We start from the raw sequence: 13,187 nt of genomic DNA on the forward strand, positions 1-13,187 counted from the left end.
CAGGTTGTAGCCACCCATGATGCTGCTCTCCGGAGAGGTTGGAACTCATCTTCAGTGCAACAAGCCAGGGACTGCTGGGCAGAAATCTCCCATGCAGCTAAGCCAACACAAGTACCATTGGCTAATTTAGAATTAGAAGACATTTCAGACATACCCACAGAGAGCAACTCTCCCCTGTTTGTGAGTTCAGTGCCTTTCTGTTGCACTTCTTCGCCCTTTTGTCCTCTTCTGTGACTCTTCTGGAATTTAAATTTGAGATGCACACATCAGCCAAGGGCCAGCAAGCTCCTTCGACCTTCCACTTCATTTGCAACAGACCCATTTCTAAGTAGGAATGATGATAGATGCTGATGAGGTGCAAGATTTGACATTCATCTGGGAGTGCAGAGGCATGCAATTTCTAATTTCACAAAAATCTAGAAATGGATGGATATTTTTCTCTTTAGTCTGCAAAGCTTTGAAGGTCAGCAATGCATTTGAATTTTCATAGCTTTCAAAAGTGCTTGTTTTTCCATGGATTTGCTAGTTGCTCAGATTTTTAAATCCACCAGTCAGTAGCCCAATACTTGGAATGTGTGTGTGTCTCCTGAACGTATCTGCTGACATGCACCAAGGGAGGAGAAAGCAGTCCTGCTGACTAGTCTAATGCTGGCACCAAGTCAGGGCTGGACTAACAATGCCATCAGATGCTTTAGAAATACTTAGCAGGACAGATAGGTGTGTGCCCTAGGCAGCAGGATTGCAGTCTTCATGTGTTGTCCAATGAAATAAGTCAAATAATTTTGGTGATCACAATCAGTGTTAAGGTTTTTTTGCATTTGTGTATCTGGAGGGATCTTTGATGGGGTGCCAAAGCACTCACTTATTTTTATAGTTGGGGTTATTCCTCCAAGTAAGACTCAGACACCTACTTCCTATGTATGAGCTCACAAATGCAGCTGATGTGACTGCAAGTCACATTGTGTGCCCAAGTTGTCTCAGGGAGCACAGATCACCTGGATCCCAGATGGCCAGGAGCCATTCACATGGGACAGGGACAGGGTCAGAGCAGGGTGCATCTTGTGCAGCTGGGGTGCAGGCTCTCTATAAACTCCTGGTTGTTCTTCCTACGGCTGCTTGGGGCAAAGGTTACTGAGTTCAGCGTCGCTCTCTGCTCCATGTATACAGGATGTACTAATGCTTTAAAATGCCACTGAATGAAAAATGTTTTATGAATAAAGGGTATTAAGCTTTTGTACAATTCTGTGGCTCTTGTATTTACTTTGGGTCCTGAACACCCAGCCCAAGTTACTGGAGCAAGTAATCTCCCAGTGCCTGTTGCCACACGCACCATAAACTGCTGTGACACACACAGCTGTCTCATGAATCTAACTCAGGGTTTTAGCCTCATTGCACTGCTTCAGATGCCAGTTGGAGGGACTTCCTCTTCTCTTATACAATGGTGTTTGGGTAGGGTTCTTTATCTGGAGAAAATCCTGCAGGGGAATCCCAAGCCAGATCTTTCCTTGACTGCCACTCCTGCCGGCTGCACATCTAGTACTGCAGATCTTGCTGAGACTAAACAACAATTTTTAAGGTTGTTGAGGAATTCTGCTTGAATGAATGTAGCTAAATCTGCACACCTCAGCAGGAAGCACTCTTCAGCCAGTACATTTATGGAGGATTGTAGCACTTAATGCACTATGAAGCAAGCCATGGGGTGGTTACAAGAATAAAGCATTCTGGCTGCTGTCATATCACACTGGGACCAGTCAAACTGGAATACCCCAGTATAGAGCCCTTGACTTCACGTAAATGACAGGGCTGCAGTCCTCCAGGAGACTAAATTGTCGTGTGCCTCTGGCAGAGGTCAATAGAAAGCGAGGCCAGCCCAGGGAGTAATATCTGAGGCACCCCAAATGGAAGGAAACATGATTAAACTGATTAAATGAGTCATGCCTATATAATCCTGTGCTGCAGAGGTAGGCAGAAAATCCCACCCTTACCACTCTGAGCTGCAGATAGCAGCATCTGGCAAAAAGCTTCTTATTGTAGGTACCAAGATGCTGGTGTCAGTGTTATTTCCTAGAGAAAGGGTGGCATTTTTGCTTCACTGAAGCATGACAAAGCAAGAACGGTCAGTATCTGGCCTGCGCTCAAGTGTCAGGGTGTCTTGTAACTGAGGCACACAATAAGTGCATCTTCGTGAAACTCCTGAAATGGAGGAAGTATGAGGAAACCAGAAAGATTAGTCCAGTAGGCATACAATTTATTTGTGCATATTTCCACAGGCAAGATTTATGTCGATAAAGTAACTGCAGCTCCTTTTGGAGCAGCCACAGAAGGATGGGATAAGTGCACTTTAAAAAAGGTAAACTGCCTTAAAGTGGGTTTGACTGTGGACCAGTTTATGAAGCTGTGAGAACTTGATGTGTCATGACATCCTCGGACTATTCAGGCGGAAGAGGAGACTGACCACTTCTAAAATCAAGTATTTCCAGGGCCACCAGAGTAGACTCAGTGGTCTCACAAATAGGACACCAACTGGGATTGTTTGGTGTCTGGTTTTGAGGACTGGGTGTGTGACATAAGACAAGTCCCATCACTCTGGTGTACTCTCTTTTCCCTGTTCATCCTTTCTCTTCTTTGCTTACGCTTGCCAACTTTTCAGACCGTACACAGGCCATTACTAAGTGTTCATACAAAAGTTCATGTGCCCTTTAATGCCTCTAACTATGATGGTAGCAGTTTAGTTTCCAAATATTGTTCAATCCTTCTAATACACAGAGCTATTTCTTTCTACTGTCTCTTACTAAGCAGTAAAAGTACTGGAAAGTCTTTCTGTTCTCCTACCCTGGAGACAAATGGGTAAACATTTCCAACACAGTCATCTTTTTAGCTGACAGAGGGACAGGCCCATCTCCCAGGGGCTGGTCCAGGGATGTCATTTCCCTAAAAGTGTGAGGATGAACATGAAGGTTGTGCTCATCATCAGCTTTTATGTCACTATTCTAAATGTGACATAATCAAAGAAGGCTGCTTCTCTGGGAGCAAGAGGGGTTTAAGGAGGAGGCCACTAGCTCAGCTAACAGACCATTTACTAATATTTGCTGCCCTGCAAATATTGCAACAGGGCAATGAAGCCAAGCTGGCATCTTGAATGTCTTGCCTCAGGCTATGCCTTTGCCTCAGAGAGGAAACTGCAGGCCTAAGGGATCCATCTCTCTCTGTCTAGCTAGTTCATGCATGTGCCATGAGCAAAACAAGCCTAGGTGAGGTCCCTCAAGTATAAATAGCCACACCAGAATGTCTATGAGGATTTCAGCTGGCAGGATGTCAGCTACCTCAGGTATGTCTGCCCATGCTGCTCTACCCATCCTACTCTTGCATTTCCCAGCTGCAGCCTGCATAGCTGTAGAGCTAACACAGATGGAGAATCCAGCTCCCTTGCTCCCAAGTGTCCAAGGAATGACCCAGCCATCTGCAGGAATCATTACCGTCCTCCGCAAGAGGGGACAAGGTCAAACCAATTGAATGTTGTCTAAAGAGGATCTTGGGGAGGGAATGTTTTCATTACAACAGTTCATCTTTCTTTTCACAGTTCATCAAAAGCAGGCCTTCTGCATACACACGCAAGACAAATAGGACTGAGGGGTGATGACGGATACTGTAGGCCCGTGGTGATTGGGATGACCCTCCACTCACACAGTTGATCAAAGGCAAGTAAAACAATCAGCCAGTCATCAGCAAAGATGTAATATTAAACTCCCCAAACACCTCATTTAATTAAGTCTTTATGATCAAAATCTCCATACCAGATCTTTTAAGTTAAACACTCTTAGACCTTGCCCTAAGATAGCAGAAAAGGACTTCCGGAGGGAAAAGGTCTGTAAAAAAATTATTAATTAAATAATGTCTCTTCCCTCTACCCTCCCAAATAATTTGCTTTCTGAGAGGATACACTTCTATCTGATTTGCCCAGGCAGAGCTCAGAAAGCAAGCTGGGGTGCCAAATGCCCGGCACTTGTTCCTGCTTATTGTGCTGCAGACAAAAAGAAGGAAACCACAAAGCTGCCATTTATGATATCATATTCTTGTTGGGGTGATGACTATGATGTGAACCTGCTGCTGGCCTTACAAGTCTGAGCCAAAGCTGACTGAAAAATGTCAGACCTGGGCAGGTGCAGTGCCACTGCAGGAGGGGAGAAGGGGTGGAAGGGAACAGGCATACACCGGATATATATCAGTGTGGAGCATGCCTGCGCTGTTCAGCCTGGTCCCCAGAGAGTAAAAATTTCTGAGCCAGACTCAAGTCAAAAACAAGATGGAATGTGAAATGCAGATGTCCTGGAGGTGGAGCTGGAATTTATAGTAAAGAGTATCTAAGCTGTTAGAGCAGGTCCAGAGGAGGGGCACAGAAATTATCAAAGAGTTGGAGCAATTCTTCTACACAGAAAGGCTGAGAGAGTTGGGTTTGTTCAGCCTACAGAAAGAAGACTCCAGGAAGACCTTAATGTTGCCTTTCAATACTTAAAGGAAGCTGGTAAGAAAGATTTTTTTACCAGGACCTGTAGTGACAGGAAAAAGAGTAACAATTTAGAAGTGAAAGACAGTAAATTCGCAGTATCATCAAGGTTGTAAGAGACCTTCAAGATCATCTAGTCCAACCATCAACCAAATGCCACCATTATCACCCCTAAACTGTATCCCCAAGTGCCACATCCAGTCGCCTCTTGAGCACTTCCAGAGACAGTGACTCCACCACCTCTCTGGGCAACTTACTGCAATGCCTAACCATTCTTACAGTGAAAAAATATGTTCTAATATCTAATCTGAACCTCCTCTGGTGCAATTTCCTCTTGCCCTTTTACTTGAGACATAGCAGAAGAGACTGACCTCCACCTCCCTACAACTTTTCAGGTAGTTGTAGAGAGTGAGAAGCTCCCCCCAAATCTCCTCTTCTCCAGACTAAACAACCCCAGCTCTCTCAGCTGCTCCTCATAGGGCGTATTTTCTAGACCCTTCACCAGTTCCGTTACCCTTCTCTGGACGTACTTCAGCACCTCAATGGTTGTTTGGAGTGAGGGGCCCAGAACTGGACACAGTACTTGAGGTACAACCTCACTATTCCCAAGTACAGAGGGACAATCACATCTCTAGTTCTGCTGGCCACCCTATTTCTGATACATGACAGAATGCCATTGGCCTTCTTGGCCACCTGGGCACAGTGCTGGCTCATATCAAGCCAGCTGTCAACCAACACCCCCAAGTCCCTTTCTGATAAGCAGCTCTCAAGCCACTCTTGTAGCAGTCTGTAGCACTGCATGGAGTTGCTGCGACCCAAGTGCAGGACCCAGAACTTTGCTGTAGTAAACCCCATGCAGTTGTCCTCAGCCTGTTGATCCAGTCTGCCAAGATCTCTCTGTAGAGCTTTCCTGTCCTCCGGCAGATCAACATTCTCACCTAACTTGATATCATCTGTGAACTTACTGAGGACGCACTCAACCCCCCTGTCCAGATCATCAATAAAGATATTAAACAGGACCAGACCTAATACTGAGCCCTGGGGAACACCACTAGTGACCAGCTGCCAGCTGGATTCAAGTCCGTTCACCACCATTCACTGAGCCCATTCATCCTGCCAGTTTTTAACCCAATGAAGAGTACACCCGTCCAAGCCATAAGCAGATAGTTTCTCCAGAATAATGTTGTGAGAGATGGTGTCAAACACTCTACTGAAGCCTAGATATACAACACCCTCATCTGCTAAGTGGATCACTTTGTCACAGAAGGAAATCAGGTTGGTCAAGCAGGACCTACTGTTTGTAAACCCATGTTGGCAGGGCCCAATCCCCTGGTTGAATAAGATTGGATATAAGGAAGAAATTCTTTATGATGAGGGTGGCAAGATACTGAAACCAATTCCCCAGAGAAGTTGTGGATGCCCCATCACTGGAAGTGGTCATGGTTAGGTTGAACAGGGCTTGGAGCAACCTGATCGAGTGAAAGGAGTCTCTGTTGATTGCAGAGGAGTTGGATAGTTGGTCTTTAAGGCCTGTTCCAATCTAAATCATTCTATGACTCTGATCTCCAGATGTCTCAGACCCCCATCTTTATATGAGATACATCCTGCTTTGGAAGCTTCTCTCTCCACTGATCAGAGGAATCTGAGTAACTAGCTTAAACTAGCTGGATAAATGAGCAGACATGAGTCCCATCCTTTAGCTTTGTCGTAAGTATTGTAAAGACATGAGACATTCTAATGATGACAAATGGATAGACTTTTGATTCCTAGATGAAAAAGATATTTTTAATTTTCTCTCTGTTTTCATCATTGGCTTAAGGCAATTGTACTGCATCTGAAAGGAGTGACTCAGCCCTGCATCATGTGTTCCCAACTCACCACCTGTGCTCCTTAGTTATCATGTGGTCAAGCAGTCAGACAGATCAGGGGATTCAGACAGATGAGGGAACTCTTCCCTCTTTTTGCTGTTTTCTGCTGAGTGGAGAATTTATCTGGATCGGCCTTATGTGCTGGATTTATCCCATGCATGAGCCTTAGACCTGGCACAGATGAAGGGATGGGAACTCACGGACAGGGACAGAACAATTTTACACATTTTGGCAAAAGCTGGACTTTGGCTCAGGGTGGTCATGAAACCACACTTAGCTCATATGTGATGAGAGATTCTCCGTCTCACTACTGGTTTCCCGAGTCATCTGAGCAAAGCTATTCTTTTCCAATTTATTATAAAAGCACATGAAAATTAAGCAGAGTAAAGCCTGCTGTATGTGAGTTCATTCATCCGGCACCTGAAATGAAACCTATCAAGGTGCCATGTGGCGTTAGGCAGCCAACTTCGGCACTTGTAGTAAGCATAGTTGTACTTGCCAGCACTAAAAAGGGAAGAAGGCTGCATGGGAAGGAGTGAGGGTCAGAATCACAGAATATTCTGAGTTGGAAGGGACCCACAAGGATCATGAAATCCAGCTCTTAAGTGAATGGCCCATACAGGGATCAAACCCAAGACCTTGGTGTTATTAGCACTGTGCTCTAACCAACTGAGCTAATCTCAGAGTCTTTACCCTGGAAGTTGTGAGAGCAGAAAGGCAAACCAGGATTCCTGGAGCAGACTGCAGCTAGCATAAAAAGAAGACCTTTTGGACAGACTAAGGATGTGTTACTGTCCCCTCTGATTGCATACCTTGGCACATGGGATTGCATCCAGAATGTTTTGCTCATCCTAGAAGTAGAATATTTTGCTTTCTGAAAGAAACATGAAAATATGTCATACCCCAAATACTGGCAACTTTAGGGAATCCAGAGGCATTTTCCAAGTGTTGAAACTAACAAAAAATCAAAGAAAGGAGGAGAGGGGAGGGGAGGGGAGACTGCATCATTAAAAATAAACTACCTTTATCTGCTCTACACCTCTATCCACTTATTTACACCTCTATCCACTTTAATAGACCATCAGGTGATTTAACTGCTTTGACAGGTTTATACTAGTTCCTTTAAACACTGTTCAGCACTATTTTTCTTTGCTTGTTTGTTTTCTATCTTCCCATAATTGCTATGCTAAGCAGAGATCTGCTACCTAGGGCTGTACACATGGAGATATATGTACACCTTTGCTACCAAATCAGCTGTACCTGGATGTTTTTTAATGTGTGTATTATCATGGCATAGCCACTAAAGGCAGAATTGTTTGTAGCTGGAATGGGTCTCATGAGACAGAGTAAAACTTGAGGTTGCAACTATATCTGGTGATCCATGAAAAAACTCTTGGTGATGTCAATGGAAGACCTGTCTTTCATGAAAATTTGGCGAGGAGCCATTGCCATGTAATTGAGGCTGTATTTGGTGACTACCCTGCCTCTGCTCCCTGCCTTTGCATTGTCCAACATAATGTCGGCCCAGAGTAGGCCTAGAGCAAATAATGTGGGGAGGAGGAGCTGAAGTTAAAAGAAAAGAACGTTTTAAACCTTATCATTAAGTCTTCCTCTAGGACTTGGGTTTCAAGCACACTCTCTGAGAGTTGCACAAGGAAGATCAGAGAAACTCTGGACCATGCATGCAAAAATAACACAATGAAAGCCTAAAGGCAGACAGCAGGATGGAGGACGCAAATGATCCTCCAGCAGCTTCTGGAATGGTGAAATCTTTTTTTGTGAATAGCTCATTGCTGAGGAAATGGGATGTCCTATGGGACCAGGTAACAGTGAACTGGGGTCTCTCCCTTGTCAAGCAGCCACAGAGATAAGGAGTATCAAAGTTGGCACTTCTGTTTTACCTCTTGTTGGAGCAATTTAAGTTTTGCTAATATAGCAAGGGTCTACTTTTCTGGCTTGGTGCTTAGATCATGCCAGGATCGGAAGAGGAGTCAGCTGAGATATAAGTTCTAATCCAGGGAGGAACTCATTAATTTTGCAAACTTGAGCCCCATTAGAAGAAGTCCAAGACAGCCAATCACTGCTGTGATGAATGTTTGGGAATGCAAGCCCAGATCTGGGAGTTGGTCAAGATGTCAGCTTCAGGTGGCAGTCACTCATTGCCATAGTATACTTTCAGTTGACTTAAAGATTTCTGGTGACTGGGCTAAATTTTAAAAATATTTTAGCAACAAAGAGACTTGTTTCTATCGAAACCAAAATATTTGGTGATGATTTTTTCTTTATTTTCATTTGGCTGACAAACAAGTCACTTCTACATTATTAGAGGCAGTGAACTACATCTCATGTGGTAATAAGTCATCCCCCTCTCCCTTTTGGTTGCAGGGGTTCAGGAACATCAGCAAAGACTCCGAGTTCATAGTTCTGCAGAAACAAAAGGTGATGTTCTCCAGAACTGCTACTGAGTACAGTGCCTCAGGATTGGCTTGGTTTTATCCAAGATGTTTGGGCTGTCTTCCATTTCCTGAAAAGTCCTACTCATAGAAATTAGGTATCTGCAGCCACTTTTTGGCACAAAAAAGAAAGGCTGATGATGAATCATGGTTCTGTCTCCTCTCCGTGGACAGGGATAAATGGGGACATTGGCAACAAGGGATTTTTCCAGCTACCTACCTTCTGATTGCTGAGGCACAGTCTTCAACTGTATCATACGTTTTTATTTGTTCACTCTTCTGTAGTCTGTCTTGTCTCATTTGCAGGAGAGATTAGCACGAAAAGACCTAAACTCTGCTGAGTCCTCAATAAAAGCATTAATATCATGCACTTCCAAAGCTCTACTCCAGCTGCTCCACAATATATCTTTTGTCAGATACTTGTGGGAATAATAATATCTGCAGTTCGTCTAGCTAAGATTACAACAAAAAGAAGTTAACCCTCTTGCTTCGGAGCACAAACCAATTCAGATTGTGGCAGGTTTGCCAGACCTGGGGGAAGGAGTTCATACAACCTTCTCCACAGCAGCCAGCACCACCTGTATCCCTTCCCTCCACTCCTTCTTCCTACCCTCTTTTCTTGACCTCTTGCACTGCCTTTCATGATTTTTTTTTGCTGCCAGCTTTTGCTTCTGCCTGGAGAGGCAGGCTGTTCACCCTGTTACATGTCCTTTCCACCTGCAGCTGGTTCCAGCTCTCTCTGGTTCATTCTGGGTTTCATCAGTCATCTCTTGCTACAACTTGAAGTTAAAATTTCTGGCTCTCCTGACTTGGCACTGCTGTCCACAGCCTCAGCCATCCCCACTTTCCTTGCTGCCTTTTCCTAATCCCTTTCTTCCTCTCCCCAGCACAGAATTTAGAGACTGTGAAAGGGTAATTATGAACGTCAGGTGGTTTCCAGCCCATAGACTTGAAGCTGGACCTGATGAGGTTGAGTCCACACACACCTGCAGAGGCACCTCCACCTGGACGCACGTGCTGCCTGCAGGAAGGAGGTGGGGGTCTCCTTGTCCACCTTGAGCTTCTCTTCCTGCACCTGAGAGGGATGAGCACAACACTGAGGATCTCCACAGCCCCCTGGTTCCACCAACAAGACTTCATTTGCCCCTTCTGCCTGCCTGCAGTTCCATGCTGAGATGTGGACCATGGCACTGATGTTGGTTTCCTTGTTATCATCTGCCTCGTTCCTGCCTACTGCGGCTGGGTTATGAAAAGTGTCCCCATTTGCTTCAAAACACTGAGTTACAGAGGAAAGAAGATTTTTGCAGCATGTTCATCTCTGTTTTTTCATTGATGCATGCTAAGAAAAGCAGGGAAAATATTCCTTATTCCCTCCTTCGTATCAGTCATACTAACCCTCCCTTTGCCTACAGGGTGTTGAATAAAGATGAGAGCTATGGTCTAGTGTGCTGGCCAAAACAGTCTCATTTTTTACACATTCTCCCTGAAGTGCTGCCTTTTATTTATATTTAGATTGCAATTTTCTTTAAGCTTGGACTATCCTTTCATTGTGTTTTTATAGCACCAAATAAAGGATCTTACTGGGTTAGTAGGGTCCTTGGTCACTGCACAGGTACAATGCTGATTTCACTGACTGGTTATAATAGAGTATATGAGTAAACCAGGGCTGGAAGAGGAGTGACAGAAGTGCCCATCACCCAGTGGTCCAAGCTGGGACATTTTTTCTGTCCTTTCTCCCTGCTGCTATAGAAAGCATAATGTTACCTGTTGCAAGAGTTTTGCTGAAGGAAGTTTACACAACCTGATTCTGGTGGTATATCTACCGGGCAGAAGGACTGAGAGCAGACACCCTCTCAGGACTCGCTGTTCCCATTTTGAGGTAGAAGACACGACAACAAGTACTAGGCAAAAAAATAGTCTCACTCAGGGCATCTCAGTGTAGACAACAGACTTCAAGCCACAAAGCTTGTTGTCTCTCACCAGGTACCTCCTAACCTGCTCTTACCTTGGCCTCTTCCATTTTAATGTCTGTCTAATCTTTCCCTTATCATAGGCAGGAAAAAGTACCCAAGCAGAAGATGTACTCCTTCTGTCCTGTTTGCCTCCATCCTGTGCTTTTTCTTCTCCTCTCTCCAATTAAGATCATTTACTCCTAGCCAGAAAATACAGTAGGTCCTAATGGAAGCCTGTTACAGTCTGTGGTTCACCATGCACATATCTGTAGGCCTGGGAGAGTGTAGTCACATACTCTAGAAGTGAAGTTTATAGGAGCTGATCCAAAGCCCTTTAAGGTAAATGGCATCCTTTTCATTGGCTTCAAGGGGCTTCGGATCATGCTGTAAATAGCCCAGCAGGATACTGTATGTGGATATGACAACTATTTATAGCACTTATGATAGATAAGATGTGTGCTCACCATCTAAATCTAGCCACTGTGTCATTTGGGGAGAGACAAATCAGGACTGATGCTTAGTGGAATGAGAGATATCAGTGACAATGAGGGACCACTGACTGACATGTCACCTGCTTCCTCAAAACAGAAGCACCTGAGATCCTTCACCATCTACTGCAAATGCCCTTTGTAACAGATAGTTTTGTTTTAAAGGAAAGTTTTGTCAAATATAGCAAAGTAATTACCTCAGATTTATGACATTTTTCTGTAGCAAATGCTCCTAACGTCTCTCATGGTGATCCCAGCCTTCTCAGAGGCCTGTAGTCTTTTATCTTCCTTTGACTGGATCTCTGTAACTCTGGCCAGTGACCCCACAATCACTGAAAACCCATCATGCTTCATTGTGATGGTCTAAGTTAACATGGATGACCTTGGTACCCAGGATTATGTGTGTAATACAGGCCTGATTGCTATCAACAGTACCCAAGGTTACCAGGTCTGACAACATCAGAGTTGAGTTACCTGTGTGGAACAACTTATTCATATTCATATCTGTGAGCGAGCTCCTCACTGGCATTCATAAACATGCTTCTCCCTCTGAGCAGAACATGGTGTGCAGATGTTATCATGCAAACGAAGTTTTTCAGATAAAGATGTTCTAACTTTTGATGTTGGAGAAGGGTTTTGTTTCACGTTATAGAGGAATATCCAGTGGATATTTTACAAATCTTCATGTCAAAGTGCAGATGAGAGCAGGTTGTCCATACTCTTGTTGTTGGATTTGTTATGGCGATGCCTGATCAAGAACAGCCCCATTGTCTTTGGCACAGTATAAACACACAGAGAGAAACAGACAATCCATGACTCAAAGAGTTTACTGCTCAAACAAAAAAAACAACCAAACCAAACAAAAAAAAAAAAAAAAAAAAAAAAAAAAAAAAAAAAAAAAAAAAAAAAAAAAAAGAGCAGCCTTGGGTTGGTTGAAATGCTAAATGTTTTAGCACAAAAATCTCAGAAGTGAAAGAGATAGCTCTCATGAATGGGTGGAGAGACCTTCCATAAAATCATCAATGTATCATAAATCTACAGCCCTGTTTCTCTATTATGAGGAAGAAGAGCATAGGGGAAGGAAAGGGGAGCAAGAGAAGGGGTTCTGCAGCTCTTGATAGCTGATGTTGGGTTTACTCCCTCAAAAATGACACTGGTAGATATTCACTTTGGTTATGATCAGCACAGATTTTAAAGGCTCTTTCCACACACAAAATTCTAGAGCCTTATTTAGCGAGATCCTGTGCTGTAACAAGAAGAGAAGTATATCTAGTTTGAAGTTTAGCACTGATCCCAGGATGTAGGAATGACATGGACATTATGCTAGGCTTTGAGGAAACACATGTGCAATTTCTCAGGCTATGGCACAGAAACAAGAAATATTTGTGGAGTGTAGAAGAGCATCTCCTTTCTTTGAAATCCCAACCGGATTTTTTGAGACTCAGACAGTGCTTAATTGGATCTTCAATCATACCTGTACATCTGGCAGGCAGGCAGTGCAGGCTGGTTTTGTTTGAGTCCCATGTAGCAACTTCCAGGCATCAATACGAAGAGTTTCATGTCAGTGTGGTTCCCCTGTTACACCGAGTTCTGCAATTTATTTTTGCAAAGCATCTTTTTCATTCTGGGTATCTGCTTGCATCCATTAGTGTTCATGAAAATACTGGTGGCCATATTTATTGTTAATCTCCAGAAAGACTCAGATGCAAGTGCTCTGCTGAACAGAAATTTGGTCCCTGGACAACACAAAGAGAGGAGACAACACTGGAGGCTGTAGAAAAGGAGGGTGTACAGAAGTCAGCTTCTCACACTGACAGTGGCACTGGCATACGTGGATTTGGGGTTCTTACATCCTGAAGAATGCAGTAAGTCACTACTGTCTGCATATGTACTGTTGTGGATGGTAGGGTAGATTTTTTTGT

General features: G+C 44.0%; 1 long non-coding RNA gene across 1 annotated transcript in view; it reads right to left on the reverse strand.

Moving 5' to 3' along the window:
• Positions 1–255: 255 nt before the first annotated feature.
• LOC108493302 overlaps positions 256–13,187 on the reverse strand; it is a 136,287-nt gene continuing 123,355 nt past the window's right edge. Inside the window, exon 4 of the long non-coding RNA XR_001873429.1 lies at positions 256–324. This is a non-coding gene — a long non-coding RNA (uncharacterized LOC108493302). The remainder of the gene's footprint in view (positions 325–13,187) is intronic.

This window comes from Lepidothrix coronata, unplaced genomic scaffold, assembly GCF_001604755.1.
Source record: "Lepidothrix coronata isolate B3197 unplaced genomic scaffold, Lepidothrix_coronata-1.0 Scaffold16, whole genome shotgun sequence".
NCBI classification, from domain to species: domain Eukaryota; kingdom Metazoa; phylum Chordata; class Aves; order Passeriformes; family Pipridae; genus Lepidothrix; species Lepidothrix coronata.